Source organism: Patagioenas fasciata, chromosome 7 (assembly GCF_037038585.1).
Source record: "Patagioenas fasciata isolate bPatFas1 chromosome 7, bPatFas1.hap1, whole genome shotgun sequence".
Taxonomy (NCBI): Eukaryota; Metazoa; Chordata; class Aves; order Columbiformes; family Columbidae; genus Patagioenas; species Patagioenas fasciata.
Window position 1 is genome coordinate 27,732,427 of NC_092526.1, and position 20,235 is coordinate 27,752,661.

Below are 20,235 nucleotides of genomic sequence, written 5' to 3' on the forward strand. Positions count from 1 at the left end.
AAGAGATGGTCTTTGGCCACAATGCTGGTCTTAGGCTTTGGTTTCATCCTTGTGCAAGCACTGCTCTAGCAGGGCTGAAAATGTGGCTTACAGTATATGCAGAGCTCTTTCTTCAATATCATAAGCACAAATCTACTCATTAGCTTGAATCAAGATATAAGAAAACACAAATATGATTGATAGACTGCTTGCTGTTATCTTGCTATAATATTTCCCCACCCTATTATTATGACTAGCACTCCCAAATGGATGGGATGACCTGTTATCTTAACCCAGATACCTGGCTAAAGTACAATTTTTCATGAAACAATTATGCTCAATGGCCCAAATTGTGAAATATTTAAATAATTAGGGAAATCCAGTCTAAATCTAAGTGCCCACTGAAAATTTGAAAAACAAACAAGTGTGGTCAACATTTCAACAGAAAGTTCATCAGAAGCAAATGCAAAGTCTTATACCTGTGATCAAATGACTCCAACAGTACAGGCTGGGGGACAATTATATAAGAAGCAGCTTTGAAGAAATGGATCTGGGAGGCCTGGTGGACAACAAGTTCAACATGAAACACAGAATCATTTTGGTTGGGAGAGACTCTCAAGATCATCAAGTCCAATCATTAACGTAACTCTGGGCAGTAAACCATGTCCCTAAGAACCTCATCTAAACATCTTTCAAACACCTCCAGGGATTGTGACTCAACCACTATCCTGAGCAGCCTGTTCCGGTGCCTGACAATCCTTTCTATGAAGAAATTTTTCCAATATCCAACCCAAACCTCCTCTGGCGCAACTTGAGGCCATTTCCTCTTGTCCTATCACTTGTTACTTGGGAGAAGAGACCAACCCCCTCTATTCTGAAACCTCTTTTCAGACAGTTGCAGAGAGCGATAAGGTCTCCCCTCAACCTCCTGTTCTCCAGGCTGAACCCCCCAGATCCCTCAGCCGCTCCCCACCACACTTGTGCTCCAAACCCTTCACCAGCTCTGTTCCCTTCTCTGAACTCTCTCCAGCACCTCAAGGTCTTTCTTGTAGTGAGCGGGCCAAAACTGAACACAGTATTCGAGGCTGGATGAGCTGAACATGAAGCAGTGTGTCCTTGCAGCAAAAAAGGTCAACTGCATCCTCAGTCATTTTTAAAAGAGTGTAGTCAACAGGCCCAGGGAATCCATCTTTTCCCCCATCTGACACCTGTGAGACTGCATCTGGAGTACTGCGACCAGTTTTCTATTCCTCTGGACAACAAAGAGGTTGACATATTGGAGCCACCAAGATGTCAGGGGGCTGGAGCACACCACCTAAGAGGAGAGGCTGAGGGAGCAGAGCCTGTTCACGCTGGAGAAAAGGAGGCTCAGGGTACATCTTAATACTGTCAGAAGCTACAGAGAGGATGGAGCCAGACTCTACTTGGAGGTGCACAGTAATAGAATGAGCAGCAACAGACACAAGTTGGAACATGAGAAATTCCAACAGTTAAAATATATATATTTTTTTACCACGAAGCTGGTCAAATACTGGAATAGATTACCCAGAAAGGCTGCGGAATTCCCATCCTGGGGGTGTGCAATACTCAACTGGACAAGTCCCTGAGTAACATGCTCTGGGACCTGCTTTGAACAGGGCATTGGACTCGATGACCTCCAGAGGTCCCTTCCAACCTAAATTATTCTACTATCATGGAAACTTTATCACTTTCAGCACTCAATTTCTCTAACTGCAGGCTGTGGACGTCCCTTTTGGGAGAACTCTAAGTAAATTCCATTACAGATCCACTAAGTAGAGTCAGTGTATGTGAAGTAGAAATGGTCAAAATCTGATCCTATTTGAAAAGGAAATGCTGACTTCAATTTGGAGAAGGCTTGTAAATAACTAGATATTACAGGAGAACTGCTCATGAAAAATAAGTCTGTATTCAGTGCTTATGAGTCAATTAAGTTTAAATCGCAGTCAAATTAATATAATAAACACAATCAGATCTTTAAGATTTTGCACAGCAGAAGATCAAACATTAGGAGAACTGATAGGGAAAGCTAGCAACATCATGGGGCTCCTGGTCATATGAAGTCTGGCATGTGAGCCAAACATGAGTTAGCAAGAATCCTTTCCTGATATATCAGTGTCAGGAAAAAGAGCAAATATTTTCAAACAACTTCAAACAGTGAGAAGAAAAAAAAATCTAACAAAGTCTGTATATTACTGGTACTGCAAGGAACAGCTGTATATTAGCTATATTCTTACATTACAGTGCATGGCTTAGCACATGAAAAAGTAAAACAATGGCAAGATCAGTGGGTTTCAAATTGTCTCTTAATACAATATATTGATTTTTTTTCTGACCTCAATTGGGGCTGAGGTAGGGCTGTTGCTTCACTAGAAAAGAGACTGACTTGAGTTGCTTTTCAAGGTAAGTTTCAAGTAAGTAGTCTTTTAAATCTATGGGCTGCTCACTAATTAGGTCTTCAGTCCCATAAAACACATAATTGCCCATTACTGTATTCAGTAGAAATAGTCAAGTACTTATTATGCACGTGTGTCCAAGTGTTTTCAGGATGAGAGTTCATGCCAGAGTCAATTAAGTATAGGGCTCCAAAGTGGTTGGAAGATTATACAGGATCAACAGGCAGAGGATGTTTCTTAAGTGAAGGTGCAATGGTCTGGATGTCAGACATGATCAGAAGCATTGTTGTGATGTATTTAGCCTTGTGAACAAACAGAAGAGTTGTTGTAACATATAATTATGGAAGAAAACATTGACACAATTAAACCTGTAAGTAATGTCTATTTACACAATATTCACATGCAGCCTGGGGAGCACAGGTTTTTCATTTGTGAATTCCTTTCTTCTGTAGTCTTTCTGTTTTGACTACATTCTTACTGTCAGCAATTAATTTTGTACCTCCTGTTGCAAAACAAGTATTTTATGTTGTTGTGCATAACTAGTTTCAAAATGGTGATTAATTTAGCTAAAAAACTGCACAGTGACTACATGCTACGTAAGTCCAAAATAAACTGCTTAAATATAGACATCTAGTTTGAGAGACTTGTGTGTATCTGAGACATCCAAATGGCAAATACAACATAGGTCCTGTAACAGACCTGTGCTCTTCTGGGGTATTAACTGAGTAGCAGGCAGGATACCCTCTGTCATCTCAGATAATAACAAATGTCTAAGTTTAGGAAAACAGATCAAATCTTTACTCTCTAAAAACCTTACTGAGGCTGTTGGAGACATGTTAAATCTTTAGGACAGCATATGTTTATTAATATGGTATGGTTTTGGTTTGTATGTTATCCACAGAGTATTTTGCCAATATTTCTACGTTGAGACTTGGTAGCAATTCTGCAGCACTTCTGCACTAGGTATTACAGTCACATTGTGGAAAGTCGGAGGTTCAGGGAGACAGAGAGCTGCATTCAGTTTCCCCAAAGTCTTTTCCAGTCTTTGTGTCCAGCATTTTCCACTGGAAAAGCCTACGGCCAAACAATCAAAACACTATTACTTAGTTGTGCTTTAGATGGCGTGAATTTGGCCTTACATAACTTCGTCCAGGATGATCACTTGGTGCCATCAGAACCCTTGGATGGAGCCTTAACGGGTAACTTGTCCTGACTGATTTTTAGAAGGCAGTCTGAAAGGGGAATATGAGGGCTCTACAATACATAAGCTTGTTCTGTTGTAGCAAATAAAAGGCTGTAGTAATAACTGAAGAAGCTGCTCACTAGGACAGTGAGAATCATTCCAAATTGTCGGGAGGAACATGCTTGTCTTCACAATCATTATTCCTTATACAATTAAACACATGGAAATTGGCTGTGGGAATCACTGTTTGGAATAAAACGTTTCAGTTCTTTAACATTTTGTATAGGTGCCTAGACTTAGAGATTTAAAGGGAGCCATCAAAAGAAATATTTCATTAACTAAATGAAGACAGGAGATTCATGTTTGTGATTCAGCTTTGTTAGGTACAGCCATTTATTTAGTAAAATTATACAGTTATGCTCTGATATATCAAATTAACAAATGCAAGATACATTCAATTCAAGGTTGGTTACTTTTTCTGAGATGCACAGGCCAAAGACAGGACCCAAGAGAACTTAAGGCTGGACATATACTTAAGTAGGAAAGGATGGGGGAAGAAAGAAAATTCAAGACTGTACCTGCCAATGTGGACATGATCTGATCTCCACAGGGGCCTGTGGGAAGTGGAAGGTAAATGGGAGGAAAAAAAAAGGGGGGGGTGGGAAAGGAGGCTTTGGCACACAGGAAGAGAAGACTGAGAAAGAGACTAAATGCAGCAACTGACCAACAGGTTGAGTGCCAGGCATTCTGATCTTGGATTCATTGCTGACTCACCAGGTGGCCACCAACAAATGACTCCACCTTTATGTTTCAGTTTCTCATAAGCAGGGTAATATTTATCTACTAGTCTCATGGAATGTTGTAAAGATAATTAATAAATGTTTGGAAAGTCCTTTGAAGATGAAAGGCCAAATTCACCGTAATGGCTGGGAGGGCATTGAACTAACCTGCTCATTCCTTTTGAGCAAAAGTAGTCTAGACTTTCAGAAAGCACACAAAAAAATGCCAACATACATTTGTTACTGCTGTCTACTCTCTCCTTTACCTATTTTCATCTATGATTACACTTGTATTTAGCTAATGTTTGATTCAGGCAAATCATAGGTGTTCAACTATTTATCCGCTAAAGTTAATCATCTGCCCAACTGATTGTCAGGTAAGATTCCAAGACTAAATGGTGTATAGAGGGCTGTTTTTTATCGTATATCTACAGAAACATCTGATAAACACTTTTTCAAATACAAATAATAATAGCTGGTAAGTTATAAAGAAGCGATAAATACATTTAACATTCATCATCAGCTCTCTGAAGTTGGGACCATTTTTAAGATTTATATTTGTGCCTTAGCATCAAAGTACACTGTTGATGGTTGGTGTTTGCTAGAATTCTATTATTAAAATATATACTAAAAAATCACCACAAACTATAAGCTACATTTATTATAGGATACATTTGTCCCTACTCATGGTAGGGGGGGTTGGACTAGATGACCTTTAAAGGTCCCTTCCAACCCAAACCACTCTATGATTCTAAGATTATTTCATCTAATGTCAAAAGCCTACTACATGTTAGGTAGCTTTGTGTTTATTTATTCACAATCAGACCAGAAGCAGACTGGTATTCTGGGCTGGTCAAAGTCTGGTTATTGACTCTCCCTAATGATTCCTCTACTCAAGACTGAGGTCTCTCAGGAAGGCAAAACAGTCTTCGGCCAGTCAACTGTAATTTCTATCCCACTATGCCTGTCCTCCCTATGGGTCTGTTTAAAGTTTTGTGTGTCAGGATTTACATATGCAACCATCTCTGAAATCACAATGATTTGACCTGATTTGGTAATATTGATTAACAGAAGAAAGCTCAATTGAGAAAGTTTATTAGCCATCCCTAAATAAAGTTTATTCGTAAACTATGCAAATGAATAATTTAATGAATATTTTTGAACTATATATTTGATTAGTTGCCAATTAAGATTTGCTGTGTTTGGGTGAGGTACTACCACTGACTTAAGTAAATTAACATGATCTAATACACCAATAGAAGACTGCTATTCAGTGTGAATTAGTAGATGAAATACCAAACATGCCATACTAATCAAGTGATTAGTCCATTTCTGCTTCTCCTATACCTCATCAGTGAGTAAACATTTTTTTTTTTTAATCTAAGGAGAACAAGAAAAACTACTGAAAGATCAAAATATTATTAAATGCTGAGACAAAATTTGGTTTTATGGCCTAATACATTTATAGTTTTGGGCAAACCACTGAAAAGCAATTTATCATCCCTCCAAGGTAGAAAGCAGGGCTGTGTGCTTTATTACCCAATCAAAAAGAAAACAGGGTTGTCCAGCCCATTTTCAAATGGGAACAAAACCAAGTACACACATAGGTTTTGTAAATAAAAGACAGTGTAATAATTTAGCAAACAAAATAACAGTTAGGTAAAACACAAACACAGGCTGTATCTCCAAACCATAGCACACAACCTCTAGTTTTCAAGAACACCAGGTATAGCATCACTTGGCAAGTTGCAAAAAGTGACATTACATCTAAATATTCACATCTGAGTATGAAAGAAAAACAAAAATATTTTTGTGGCTTGAGTGGCTTAACTGAAAATGGGATGGAACCACTGATAATTCACTGCTTGCTGTCTCCTTACTGATACCCAAATGAAATGATCTAGCAGCTTACTAATAGGTAATGTTGGATTCCTCCTCTCTCTGGCTTTGTCACTGATACAGGGTGCACCTGTATTGCAGCCTCTAGCACCGATCTGGTTCTGGTGGCCCTGAGCTGACTACAAGCTACAGCCTGTCAAGGAAATGGGGCATGTGCTCAAACCATGTCAAGCTTTAAGCTGCAAACCTACTAGTCCTGATACTGAACTAATACCGCAGGTGCTACTAACTCCTGGAAAAAACATACCAATAGTGTGTCACATTTTCCTTCATGCCTTAGCAGCAGCTTGATAGCTCTAAGTGTGACAATCCCCTGGTCAGTGTCTATTTTTGGTTCTATCACGGATCTTTTGTGTATTCCTAAACAAGTGCGTATTTTGTCTCAGTTTCCTGTGCTATAAAAAGAGAGATATTTTCTAAGGTCTTTTAAAATTTGTGGATGAATGGTGTACTGCATAGTAAATTCAGAGTGCTGTCATATGCAGTCATGTCTAGTTTTATATCCTCTTAATTTCCTTATCTATAGAATGAGGACTGTTTTATGTGTTAAAATTAACAGGTCACTAAGAGATTCAAGTAATGAATGTCAGTCAAGTATTCTGAAAACGGAGGCAGCATTCAAAGAATATTATCATTAGTTTCACCACATGCATATTACATAAAGCTTCACTCTACACAGAGACCAGGGAGCAGGAGACAGGGAACAGTGATGTTATAGTGCCAGAGTGGTACTAGAACAATTACCATTGTAAGCCAATGTACTCTATTAGCTGAAGGAAACAGCAGCTGAGGCTCAGCACCCAGTATTCCATTAGTTGTGACATTCTAAATCTGAGAGATCATAAAAATGAGGTCAGTTCTCTGGGCTAATTGTGTTTGGCTGTTTGTTGAGAACTGTTTGTATAGGAAAGGTCTGTAGATCAGTTTATAGATCTACTGTACTGAAAACTGAGAAATTCAGAAGGCCTAAAACTCAGCTGAGCTCATCCCCCAGTAGTACCTGTCAGGTTCTCTTGTAGCAGGATGCTGAACACTTTCAAAAATCCCAGTGAAAAGTATGCAGTTTGCAAGATTCATGTCACTATTTGTTCTTTGGGAGGAAAGATCACACTGTTAACACGTAAGACATATGTTTACACAGTGTCCACACTACTCGGTGCTCCTCAGGGAACAAAGCAGTTAGACAAAGCTAAGTACTAGGGCTACTGCTTCATTTTTCCTCACCTACTTGGTTACTAGATACATATATTATACTAGATATTTGGGTAACTCAACCACCATTATCTGTCTATATATAAAAATACATACATTAAAAATATAGCTAACAGCACTGAACAGAGGGAACAAGAGGGAAAGTGGAATTAGCAAAAGGAAAATCTGAAATGCAAGGTGTGATTGTATGGGAATTCCGCAAGAATGGCGAGGAGGTAAATTGTAAATATGCTCAAGCAACTGCAGCTGGAGTGTAGAAAAAGCACATACATCACACTAATTGTTTTACTGACCTTGTGTGCTTGACAAGTAGAACCTCTGTGTTACATAGCATAGGCCTGTGAGAAACTCTAAGGCACCTTATTGTTATGCCTGAGATTTCTGCTTTGTTGTGAGAAAGACTGCAAGGCTGTACCTGTTTAAAGCCTTGAAATACAGGTGAACACAGCAGGCCCAGTGATCTTCTACCAGGGCTGAATTCTGCAATGCCTGTGTTCCTGCTTGTGTCACCTCTGCCCAGGAGCTTAGGTGCTGCTTTGGAGATCCCCCAATAGTGAGGTAAATAAAATAAATTTGCTCTTTGCAATTGCATTTGTGGTGTCTGGTTGCTTCTTGGGTTGAGCCTGTGTTGGTTCACACAGTGATTCATTTATTTTAGGTGTTAGAAAAATCGTGGGAATTAAAGAATGGCTGGAGTGAAAGGATGAATGTGGCTTGACTGGCCAGGTCAAAAGGCTTATTCTGAAGCAAACAGTGTGATAAAAGCAGGAAAAGTAGAAAAACTGTTTAATTGATCACATACAGCACTATTATCAGCATGAAAGAGGTAAGGAAATTAACTTCAGTAATTGACTACATAAAATAAAATAACAGAAGGCTTCCTGAAAATATAAAGAGCATTGTACACACTGTCCTTGTCCTCTACTCTCTCCAGTGTAACTCCATGGAAGTTAAACAGAAATTCCATTGCAGCCTTGTACTAAAGTCTGGTGTAGATCAGTGGATGTGGGAAATGGGTTTTAGGTAACGTTCCACACAGATGAAGGTCACCTAACAGAAGCAAGAGATGTGAGCAGCCTCACTGGAAAGAAGGGCAATCAATTAAAGGAGATGTTGCAGGTAAACTTCAGGCAAGATTGTGGCAGGTGGTATGGGCCTTGTGAGATGCTAGACACCTTCAAGCTTTTCTTGATCTCAAAAGATTTGAATAATAGGACAATTCAGGTTGGAAAGGACCTCAGGAGGCCTCATGTCTAGTCTTCTGCTCCAAGCAAGGTCAGCTATGAGATCAGGTCACTCAAAGCTTTAGCCAGTCAGGTCTTGAAAACCTCCAAGATTGAAGACGGCAAAACCTCCCTGGACAACCTGTTCCACTGCTTTGCTGTCCTCATCTGCATCTGCTTTTATCTCATCTGAGAAATTAATTAATGCTTCCAGTTGCCAAAGATCTCCTGTATCTGTCCCTGCTTCATCTACATTGATATTGGCACCCTGGAATTGCGTTTGTTTTTTTATTCTGCTAAGAAGGCATAACTAGCTGATTTTTTTTAATTTATTTACTTATTATTTATTTACAGAGTTCATACAGTATGAGCTGTAGCAATGTAATGAGAATAAAATACAAGGGAGATGATGCTGCACTATAAACTTTAAAATCCCACCTTTGTTCAGAAGATTGTAAAGCACTAGCAGATGGCACTGCCATGTTATGAACAGTCTCACAGTTGGTATATTTAGATTCTATAGCCTAAAAGCTGATTTTAGGAGTTTTTACCTCACTTCAGTACAAGCTGAAAACATTCTCACTGTCATCAGAACAAGGATTTCAGTCCCCAGGAATGTTTTATGAAAGAAGAGAAACAGCTGTGCAAGCGTTCCTGCCAAAATAATCAACACAACAGTAACAAGCAGTAACTGGAGTAAGCAGGTGTATATCTTGCACCCTGAGAACCACAGGGAGTCAAAGTGAGAGCAACAGCTGTGGAAGAAGTCGTTAGAGAAATAGAAAAGGACAGCAAGATACTTTGATACAGATTTTTGTTCATCCTGAGGTAGGCATATTTTTCTTCTGAGATGGAGACAGGAGGCTCATCACCTCAGAGAATTAAAAATCACCAGTGTCGTTTGTGTCACAGACAAAGCAATGATAAATGTGCTTCCCACACCTATGCACAGAGGTGTGGCACTCTGGTCTTTCATCAAATCTCTATTTGCAGGAAAACAGCTTGCTAGATCAAGCTACTGCAAAATAAGAGCCTTTCACGATGCACACTTAAACCTGACTGGCTTACCCAGGAAATTTCCTCCAATTAATAACCCTTCCTGTTTGAAGATGGCTTTTTTGGATAAATCTGTAGAGACTGCAGTGTGCTCAAGGTCAGGATATTGGCCCAATTACACCACTTTCTCTTCTCAGACAAAACACAAAATCTTTAGTCAGGATGTTGCAGCTGTTCCACCTCTGTGCATGCAAGAATTTAGGCCAGGAAACGGAGATTACTTCACACTAATGAGAGTTGGGGATGATTTTTTAAAATTCTCAGAGGTAAAATATTATTTCACAATAAAACAAGTATTATAAATCAATACATGAAACAATGGCACCAAAGTCAAGCAGGAAGCCTGTTTAATAACTTTCAAATATGAAGGACTAAAAGTACAGTCTGACACATAAAATGACAGTAACATATGTAACAAATAAAAATATCCTCAGCCTATTCACCTCAACTGCAGAGTTTATGAAAAATATTTAGCCTGTTGTTGGATCATACAGAAGCTGCTCCATAGGCAGTAACAACTACTTGTTCCAAACATGCACTACATTCTGTTTGATAAGAAACAAACTGTTATTAATTAAATAATGAAATGCTGCTAAATCATTTTTCTAAGCATGAGTAGTAGTATTTGAAAACAACTGCCATCTATTCTGCTGGTCAGAAACTGACAGACATACAATAAACCCTTGCAAAAAGACTTATAACTATCTACAGTTATATTAAAAAAGTCTTACCTTTAAAGATGGACTACTTAGAAAATAATTAAAAATGAATCATATTAATGCCCAAGCAGAATTCTCTTTTGTTGCATCTGTCAGTAAAAACCAGAGCAAATGCTTCAGCAGAAAAAAATAAAGAATATATATTCTAATGCTAAAACGCAAATGCAAAGAACTTCAGTGGATCAAGTTATTTTTAATTAATCATGCTAATTAGCACAGTAAAAACCTCAAAATTGAAGATGATAATGGCTAGCATTGCCAATTGCCTACTTTACCATCCAAGAAGACAACTTAGACTATGGTGGCATTTGTGAAATTGTTTTATTACTTAACAACTAGCAGTAGTTAGGTGTAGCACAAGATACCATGCCATGTTATTTTTGTTGTTGGATTCTTGAAAGGAACATTTCCTACTGGAGCATAAGATCTTTCGCATTCCTCTAAGTGTCTGACATTCTGGTCATGCCAACAGCCAGTACTACAGGGTAGATTTCAGTAGCTGTGCAACTCACTGCGCATTTGCACACACAAGTGCAGGAGGAGACTTAAGGGCCTAAACCAATCCCTTTCTGGCACCTGCTTTATATGCTGAAGCATGAAATTTGGTTCTCCTTGTTCTACTGTACCCTGCGACAAAAGATATCGTTAGTCCTCATAAAATTAGTCTATTAAAAAACCAAATCAGCATTTTAAACTAGGAATTTCTGTGCCATTACTTTTTACCCACTGTGTGCAACATTAATATTTTAAGTTCTAAATGTATTATGACCCCACCACCCATCAGTGCTTTTGCTGTTACAAGACTGAATTAAAAAGAGGCAACAATTCCTACTATTTGGATGTCTCACTCAACCATTTTTCCAGTTCTAATACAACTGTAAATAAATTCTGTCACACATAAACCATATAATATCAGTGAAGTGTTAGATAAGAAAGATAATGAATGTCAACACTGTTAGCAATCATCTTGCCAATCATCTAGTGTTTCCTCATTGTTGTTCTGTGTAGGGCAAGATACGCAGGCAGAAGAGATGGTGAAACCTGTCATTAGAAGCTCTGCTGGGAAGAGGCTGAATACTGCAAACTTCTCCTCCCCCAGCTTCCCAAAATCACTTCCCTACCTACATATGATAACAGCAAATCTTTGCCATCAATATCCTCAGCTTTGTCCTCAGCATCAGAATATGAGACACACTTACAACTTTGCAATGGCTAGAAACTGAATTGTCCAGGAACTAAAGTCAAATCTTCAGGTATATATTGAATACTGAATACATTTATCAAGATAACTACTAAGCCATTTTGCATGGTTTTGGAATGGAGTAGTACATAAAAGAAAATAGAAAACTGCAGTTATGCATGTTTAAGTCTGATTCATTACACGTGACAGGGAAACTGCCCCCTTTCTACTAGTGTTTTAATTCACCGGAGTTTACATCTTAATGACTTCTGTAAACTTGAAAAAAATAATAGTTGAGTTATCCATGATGATTTTAAAAACCTTTTTGAAACAGGATCTGGCATCCTCAGAGGTCATCAAGCCTAAGAGAAAATTTTTTATCAGTAGGCAAGGCAGATTGAAAGTGGAATAAATCCAGTATCTATTAAGGTATACCACTATTTAAAATTCTTCCCATTCTCCTTAAGTGTTTTCTGGTTTGGTCATTCTGTTTGTTTTTAAAATGTTCAGTATCACCTAACGTCCTTCTTTAAATTCTAATTAATTGTTAAATATTTCAAACAGTGTGGCTCCATTAAAAATCCAAACTTTTCTTGTAAGTAACTTCTAAATTCTTCATCCTGGGAGCAGCTATTCAGCATAACACTTCTTGGCCCTTAGGGCTTCATCCTGAAATGAGTTTATGCTCTAGGGTAAGTCTGACTTTGTCACCTATACAGAGTGCTGATTATTCCCATATATTTCACTACCCACACAATATTTTCCGAATAGTTTACAGTAGTTTTGTTTTTTATACATATCGTATCAACAGAATCTGATCAAGTCCAAACTTAATTTGGAAACTAGTATGGGTTTCAACTCGAGCTTGCTTGAACGTGTAGGCGCTCGTCTACAGGAGGAAGCATACAGTCTACCGGAGTCTATCCTAGTGCACAATTGAAAATTAGCATGACAGTGTCTCCTGGCAACACTTAGTGTAACAATGCAGTAAACAAATAAGTGTAAGTTACATGCACAGTAAGTGAATGCTAGAGCCTTCATTTCTTATCTAAAAATATTTTGAATGGTTCTATGTACTGTTAAGAAGCTGATGCACTCAATTCAGTAGGAGACAAACCATGTTAGACTGTATTCAGTTGACTTATTTAACAGGGGAGTAAAAGTCGATTAAATACTTCGGATAAAAACTAAGTAAAATAAAAAAAAACAAAACCAAAAACCAAATAAGTAATAATCATCTTACTCTGATTTTTAAAAAGATCATGACAGCCTTCTAGTTAATATAATTTTTAATCAGATAGCTTAATGTAATTTCTGCAGTAGCTTTTGAACTCATGGAGTAAATCTGAGAGCTGCAAGGGCTGGCTACAATGTCCTTTCAGCAGGTATTTGCCAAACGTGTCTGTTCTGCTTTAATTGTGGTGAATACGCTATAAATTCTTTAACAGTTGGGACAAACTTAATGCTCAATCTCTGCTCACCAATAAGCCTGGCACAGCCTGTGACACTACTGTTCAGGAGCTTGTGTGTGGGGCTTTTTCCCAGTGGGACAGGTACCTCAAGAATCTTTGGAGTCTGACAGCCAGCGTCTCAGCCATACTTGTTATGCCTAAGGATTGCTTTAAATTTTGAATTGTCTGTTGAGTTTTGAACACTATTACTAAGAGGATTTTGACCACACTTAATCAAGGATTAAATTATAAGCCTGACATTGACATGAACAGTGAAAATGGGGCAGATCAATTTACAATACTCCCCGATTTAACCAATGCCATGTGCAAATTAAAATGGTCTCAAATAACCATTTTGGGGATTAATTACTTACCACTTGCTACTTTCTGTATGCTATAAACACACATTGTTACTGCAATGTAAGTTCTTCTGCAGATTGTTACTGAAACAAAATGTGGCTGTGTTTCCTTGTCCTAGGAAACTAGTTCACCTAGTCCGATAAGTTAAAAGAAGCAAAGAAACATTTATCCCTTAAAAATTCCTCCCAAATGCTTAGTTGTTCACTTGTAACAACTGAGAAACAAGTTCCCAAGAGATTTTGTTACACAATGCATTTTCTTTTTCTTCTCTAAGAAAGTACACACCCAACTCCTCCTTGATCAGCAAACAGTAGGAGACAAATCCATCCCATCTTGTTACAAAAGGCAGTATTATTTCAAAAAAGAAAATAACTTCTGCCACATACATCAGCATTTGAAACAAATTGTTTTTTCTTGTTTATACTTCTTTGCATGTTGATTGCTGGGCTTCATTTATCAAACACAGAGACAGCATATAGAGATAGATGACCTTTGATCTGACTCCATGCAGCCATTTGTATGTTATCTTATGTTCTAACCTGCTTTTTTCTTTCTCAACAAAGTGCCATGTATCAGAAGTAGTAGAATTTTCATTATATCAGTTTGGTCCTGTAATTCAGATATAAGTGTACCAATATAGTTTTACGACTGAGATAACATTATCAACTATCTTTGGTGTGTTACAAGGAAGAGCCATATCCATGTAATATACACATAGTCCACACTAGAAAAATCTGCCACATTCCTTAGGTACCTGTTTTCAGCTTCCATATCAAGGACTGAAATTCATTATCTCCCTGATAATCATTTTTCAACATTACATTGAGGATGGAAACCAGCTGAGAAGGCTAAGAAGATACAAAGAGAATGAAAAACAGTTGCCAGTTTTCCCTTCTTTTGAGAGAACTTTTGGACTGGAATAGTTCTAGATGTTTATGTTCTTTCATTACAATTCACTGTAATGCCTCTCTTTTTTTGTTCTGGTCTGGAGAAAATCAAATGTCATCACACCTTGCTCATGTTGCTTGCAATTCTAGCAAGGAGGAGTAGCTCCCTAGTTTAGTTTCATATAGTACTAGTGCTAGGCCACTCTAATTTTTTTTCCTTTACGCTAATGTAAAGGTGACAGTAATGTCAGTATCGTTTTAACCTATTGAGACTGTAAGTACAATTTGGCAAATGTTGTTTATTCCAAATTCAGTATTCTTATTTCCAACTTTCGTTGTTAATCGAAGTCACTACTTCTGAGTATGCCTGTCAAGTTACATTGACATTTCCATAATCCTTTTAAAATGTTTTAAAAGTTTGCTCTAACAGCATTAACTGAACTTACAACTTACAACTGTAGGCTGAGATTTTCAGTTACAGGTATCTAATGTTAGTTTTGGATTTTTTTTTTTTTTTTTTTCAGACAACTACCTTACTGTCTTGATTTCAGAAGTGCTAAATATCAAAATCTTGCATGAAAGAAATGTTGGTGTACTTATAAAAATTATATTTTGCTCTAATGTTCAATGTTGCAAAATTGTATGATTTATCTATGCTACCTCTGTCATATATGCTAATGTATGTCACTGGCAGAAAGACCTTTTTTAAGCTGTCACCTAAACCATTGGTAAGCTTCTGAGCCAGCAGCTATATTTTGCTAAATATCGATCAGTTAAAATATATGCCAGGAATTATTTAATGATGTGTCTCCCTACTTCGTTATTCTTGCTCTACATGATAAACTATCACAGTCAAAAACGAGCACTGTGAATACTAGGAACTCCATCAACATTACTGCATTTCAAGTAACTGTGTCAGCTGCAGATAATACTGACTAGTAACATCCAAAGCCTATCAACATTTACATTGTTGGTTTCTTAGCTTCTAGTGCTTCTGCCTTGGAAGGGAAGGAAACCTTTCGAGGGCTATTACACTATCTGAAAGATGAGGTTCTTAAACCTCCTGGTAGTTATAGCCCTTTTGTATTACTACACATCCTTCTTCCATAATTATAACAGCTCTAATTATTCCAAAAATTGTGGCAAAAGTGGGAAAGTGTACAGGATCAGTAATGGTGATTCATATGAGGATAGTTGGGGAGAACAGCTAAATCTTGGTGATACTTAGACTTTAAATAAGATGACAATCATAGTAATGCATAGGACACAGCAACTTGCAACTAGTGCATTCTGCCTTTCTAAAGGTTTGATGTTGACATGACAAATGGAACATGCTTTTGTCCTGTGATATTCCAAAGTAAATGTTTAATGAAATCTATTTGTGAGGTTTTCTTTCAGAGTTCACCTAGCTGTGGAATCCTTAGTCTGCTGCCTCATGAGAACTTGAACAGAATATCTTCCTTCTGGCTACTGAGATGAAGTGTCAAGGCCACCAAGCAAGCATGATGGTTTATAACAATCAGCATGAAAACTGCGATAAAATTAAAATACATACAAATTCACCACTCAGTGCAGTATTTTTTTTTGTAATGAGTAGTTTTCTGACTGTGGCTTCCTAAAGCAAAAATAGTAATGCTCATAGGCAGAACATATGAAGAAAAGTCAGGATTCGAAGTTCTGTTCCTCACTCTGCCAACTAACACAACTTGGGCTTACATTTCATCTCTGTATTTATCTGTCTCAGTCAGGCATTTTGAGGTCTATGGACCCTCAAAGCATTCCAAGCAGTCAGTATCATATTCATCATAAAATGATGGTGAACAAGTATAACCCTCAAGACTGAAAACTCTAATGAGACTTCAGTTATTTGGGTCCCAGGTTGTTTTGTCATGTGTGTAGGGTGAGTTCTATCAAAGCTTTCAGTAGAGGGAAGCAAACAAAAAAGAAGGCTAGAGAGGAATAAGGACAATGGGTAAATGGGAAGCCCTCAGTATAGCCTAAGACACAAAGAATGAAGTATAAAAATAAGTGAAGGCCAACAACTGTCTGATAACATGGCCTCTAGCACATCAGAATTTGAAAACCTAAGTGTTTCCTTTCAAATAATTCCCCTCTTCAAACCTGGAAAAACTAAATTTTCTCTCCTTAGTGTCCAAGTGGCTGTATTTGCTCATGAGCAAGCACTAAGTTCAAACATCTGTAACAAGGGGAAAAAAGGGACAAAAAGCACTTGAGAGCAATACCTTTAATAAATCAATCTAGGTAAGATCCTAATCCCACTGGGCATCTTAGAACAAACAGCCTTACCTTCACTTTTGCCTCAGAAAGCCTTGCAAAGTTACAAGGCATTTTTCCCTCTCCAGCCTGCTTAGCCATGTCCTGGTCTGCCCAAGCTCATACTTAGGCAGGCCTATTTCACATCCACAGGAATATGCTTTGTGAGACTGTAACCCACCTCAGTTGAAATGCCCGAGTCCCCGAGTCTAAGCAGACCTGTATTAGAGAAACACAAGCAGGCTGCTACTTCTGTATCTTCAGCCCACCCTGCTTGGGCATGCCTGCTCCTTCAAAGTAATCTAATCTCTGTGTTTTATCTTCAAGAAAGTATCAGTTGTACATAGTATAAAACATAGTACTTACTGTCAGGGAGGTACTTCCAGCAGGAAACAGAAGCAAGTGCATCATTAGTCTTCTCCAGGCTCCCTAGCTGAGCTTGCAAAAAGCAGACTACAGGGCAGGCTGACTCTTCACTCAGGGTGTATTTGGTGCAGCTCTCTTCTCCTTTTCTTGTTAGGCAGAAATATTAGCATTGATCTGATTTTGCATCAGGATGCCACAATCCAGGGTAACGCAAATGAGCCATAGGTCCAGGCAATGTTCATGAGCAGTTCAAAGCCACTCATAAATCTGCTCCTTAGCAGCATCTACAGAAGGGTTTCCAGCTTCATACTGCAAACAAAAACATTTGTTCTTGTAAGACAGAGCACTTCATTTTTTAAGATCCCTGAACATTCACTGCTCAAAATGTATATCTGGAAATCTGATTCCATGTTCAAACTTGATGGTTACTGTACTAAACCTGTGTGTTGGTTATTCAAAGCATGTGGGGGACTGCTCTGCCAGCTTATGAAATCTGTTTAACAAAAGAGAGTTTGTAAACAAGAGACAAAACCAAATCTTTTAGTTCTACGTTTCTAAGTCAAACTACTATTCACATTAACTTCTCAACTCTCTTTTAAACTCTAGCGAAGTGCACAAGGTGTTCTGCACTAAGGAATGAAAGATCGTGAGAATTAAAAGTCAAACTGCATTCTCAGCCACAGCAACATTAGAATTACTTCATTTTTACACTGGAGAATACAAAGTGGACTAGGAAAAGTTTATTTTTAACCCCCCTTTTATTTAAATCATCAGACGAAAGACTATGCTGGGAGCATTCTACAAAGAAGCTGCTTGGTCCAGCACTTTTAGAAGCTTTAAGGAATGCAATTAGATTGTAAAAACTAATGATAGTATACAAGTTCTCAGCTATTTTCACAAGAGCCTTAGAATCTCTCATGTGAAAGTGATGAAATTCTGTTTTTAATTAGAAAATTAAGAATTCCATGCATCTGCCACATGCAGAAGTTTTGTGCAATGGAGTTTTTAGATTGCTTTGATAGTGTATCAGAAGTAAATACCAAAAGAACTGACTGTATTTCAAGCTCATGAAATGCTCAGACTTCTTGTTTTGTTTATAGTAATATGACCTTTAAAGCAGAATGATTACAGGGTTTGCAAGGTTTCTTGTACAATTGATAATCTAGATACTTAACCAAGGAAACCAAATCTTTACATAGATTTGGTATATAGATCCAGATCCCTGGTTGTATAAGCTTACCTAACTCCCTTCAAAACCTAATCTTGCAACCAAATTAATAGGATTACCATAAAGCAAAACCAATTAATTTGAGCCATTTGAATTTTCTTGGACTGGTATGAGTTGGTAAGTTATTAAATTTTAGGTTCCACTGAGAAGTCAATGTAGACTTTACTGATACATCTCAGAATGTTCTCACATGGATTCTTAAGTTACAATGTCTGAATACAAAATAACCCACGATCAGAATTTAAAATATTTCAAAAAAAAGACAAAAAAACACAAATGCAAATACTTCCTGACCGTGCTCTCCCCCTTCTAGAGATCTCATCTACCTGTCCCATGTCCCAGGCTCCATTCTTTCTTTGACTATCTTGAGATTCACCAAACGGCCAGCACAGTTTCAGCTTGCTCTCTTGTGGCCAACATTAGAGCTACAATTGTCCTTGTACCGTTTAGTTCCAAGGACCTTCAAGAGTGGTCCTTCTAAAAGCATAACAAGTTTCCTCAGATTAGAGTAACTTAAAACTGAAACTAGTAAATGGCTCAAGTTTGAAGCCACAATCAAGTTATCATGACTTAACATGTTACCAAGCATCAGCTTAGATGCAGCACTGAAGAGAAGCAGATTTCCAGCCCACAGCAACGCACAGAAACTTGGCACTAAGCCCCAAAGGCTACCCTGTACCTCTCACATCTATCTGTAAAATCGCCTAACACAAATGTACTGCCAACATTTTCAAAAAAGGTCTTCAAAACTGACAGCGGTTTTCAGAAGGATGGCATAACAACTTCAGCATGCTTTTACCAACAGCTTGTCAGAGCTTGAGCTTCGTTATTTGAGGATACTGTTTCGCTCATGTGTTTGCTAACACATAATGGCAACTTCAAATATTTTCTGGTACCAGTAAGGACTGCCTTTTGTTTGTTGGGTCCTTTGTCTTATTTTGTATATTTCTAAAGATCACAGATGCTGAAAAGCTGAGCACTTTAAAAGACTCTGAAATATTCCTTTATACTTAATTAATGTTGTGTCAGGCATTATTAATGTCCCCAAAATAGTTTTATGCTAGAAATAGTTTACAGCACCAGAGCTGGCACAAGAGAAGTGTGGAAGCACAGTCAGATCAACCAGACGTATCAATCACTGAACTGCACTGCCAACTAAGTTGTCAGCCAGTCACATCACCACCCCTTGTGTGCAAACATGCAGCAAACAACAGAACTACAGCAGTCCTGAAAAGAAGGTTGAATTAAGACATCACAACTTCACAGAGGGATATAAAAGGTGTCGACCTTTTCCTTTGTTGAATATTAAACACAGTTGCTCTTAGTGTGGGTATGAATGTGAGTAACTTGATGAGTAACCATGTTGCAGGAATTCGTTTATTATAAAAGGGACTAATCAAAAGCACATTCCATATCAGCAGAAGCATTAACAATTTGTAGCAAGACCAGAAGTTTAAAACATTCCACATTCACTATTGTACCTCAACACCATTATCATCACTCTTATGAACCAGCCCATGAAACATTCTCATAAACAGAGTGAGAATTTTTATTAAACATTAACTGTATTTATTACTGAACATGAAAAGGATCATCAGTACAGAAATTATACTTTGACTACTGGGTTACTTGATCACCTACCTTTGTAACATATCAACAGCAAATAAAATACTCAGGCATCAGAGGGTTGGGAGGCACTCAGATTAACAAATTACTCCTCAAAAGAAGAATGACAAACTACAAAGCATGCTGAGGAATAGTATCAAAACTGTTGCATGTGGCCCAGGTATGCATATTTCTTCTGGAACTGGAAGAACAAGCCCCAGAACCGCTCCGACCCCTAGGCAACAGCTCCCCAGCAGCTTCAGATAATCTGCGCGAATCACATAAGCACTGGTATTAATACAGGGCAGAGAAAGCCGGATCTGGTACCTAACAGGGTCCCACAATCAGTTGTGTTAATGCAAGGGTGGAGGCAAAAATGTGTGGTTGAAGGTAGAGGGAAGAGCAAGACTGACCTTTTAT

General features: G+C 38.1%; 1 long non-coding RNA gene across 2 annotated transcripts in view; it reads right to left on the reverse strand.

Annotated features, from left to right (window-relative positions):
* The window catches only part of LOC139828436 (uncharacterized), a 92,307-nt gene that overhangs the window by 70,680 nt on the left and 1,392 nt on the right, over window positions 1-20,235 (reverse strand). For both annotated transcript variants that reach the window (XR_011740015.1, XR_011740014.1), the window contains exon 2: window positions 16,983-17,291. This is a non-coding gene — a long non-coding RNA (uncharacterized lncRNA). The remainder of the gene's footprint in view (window positions 1-16,982; window positions 17,292-20,235) is intronic.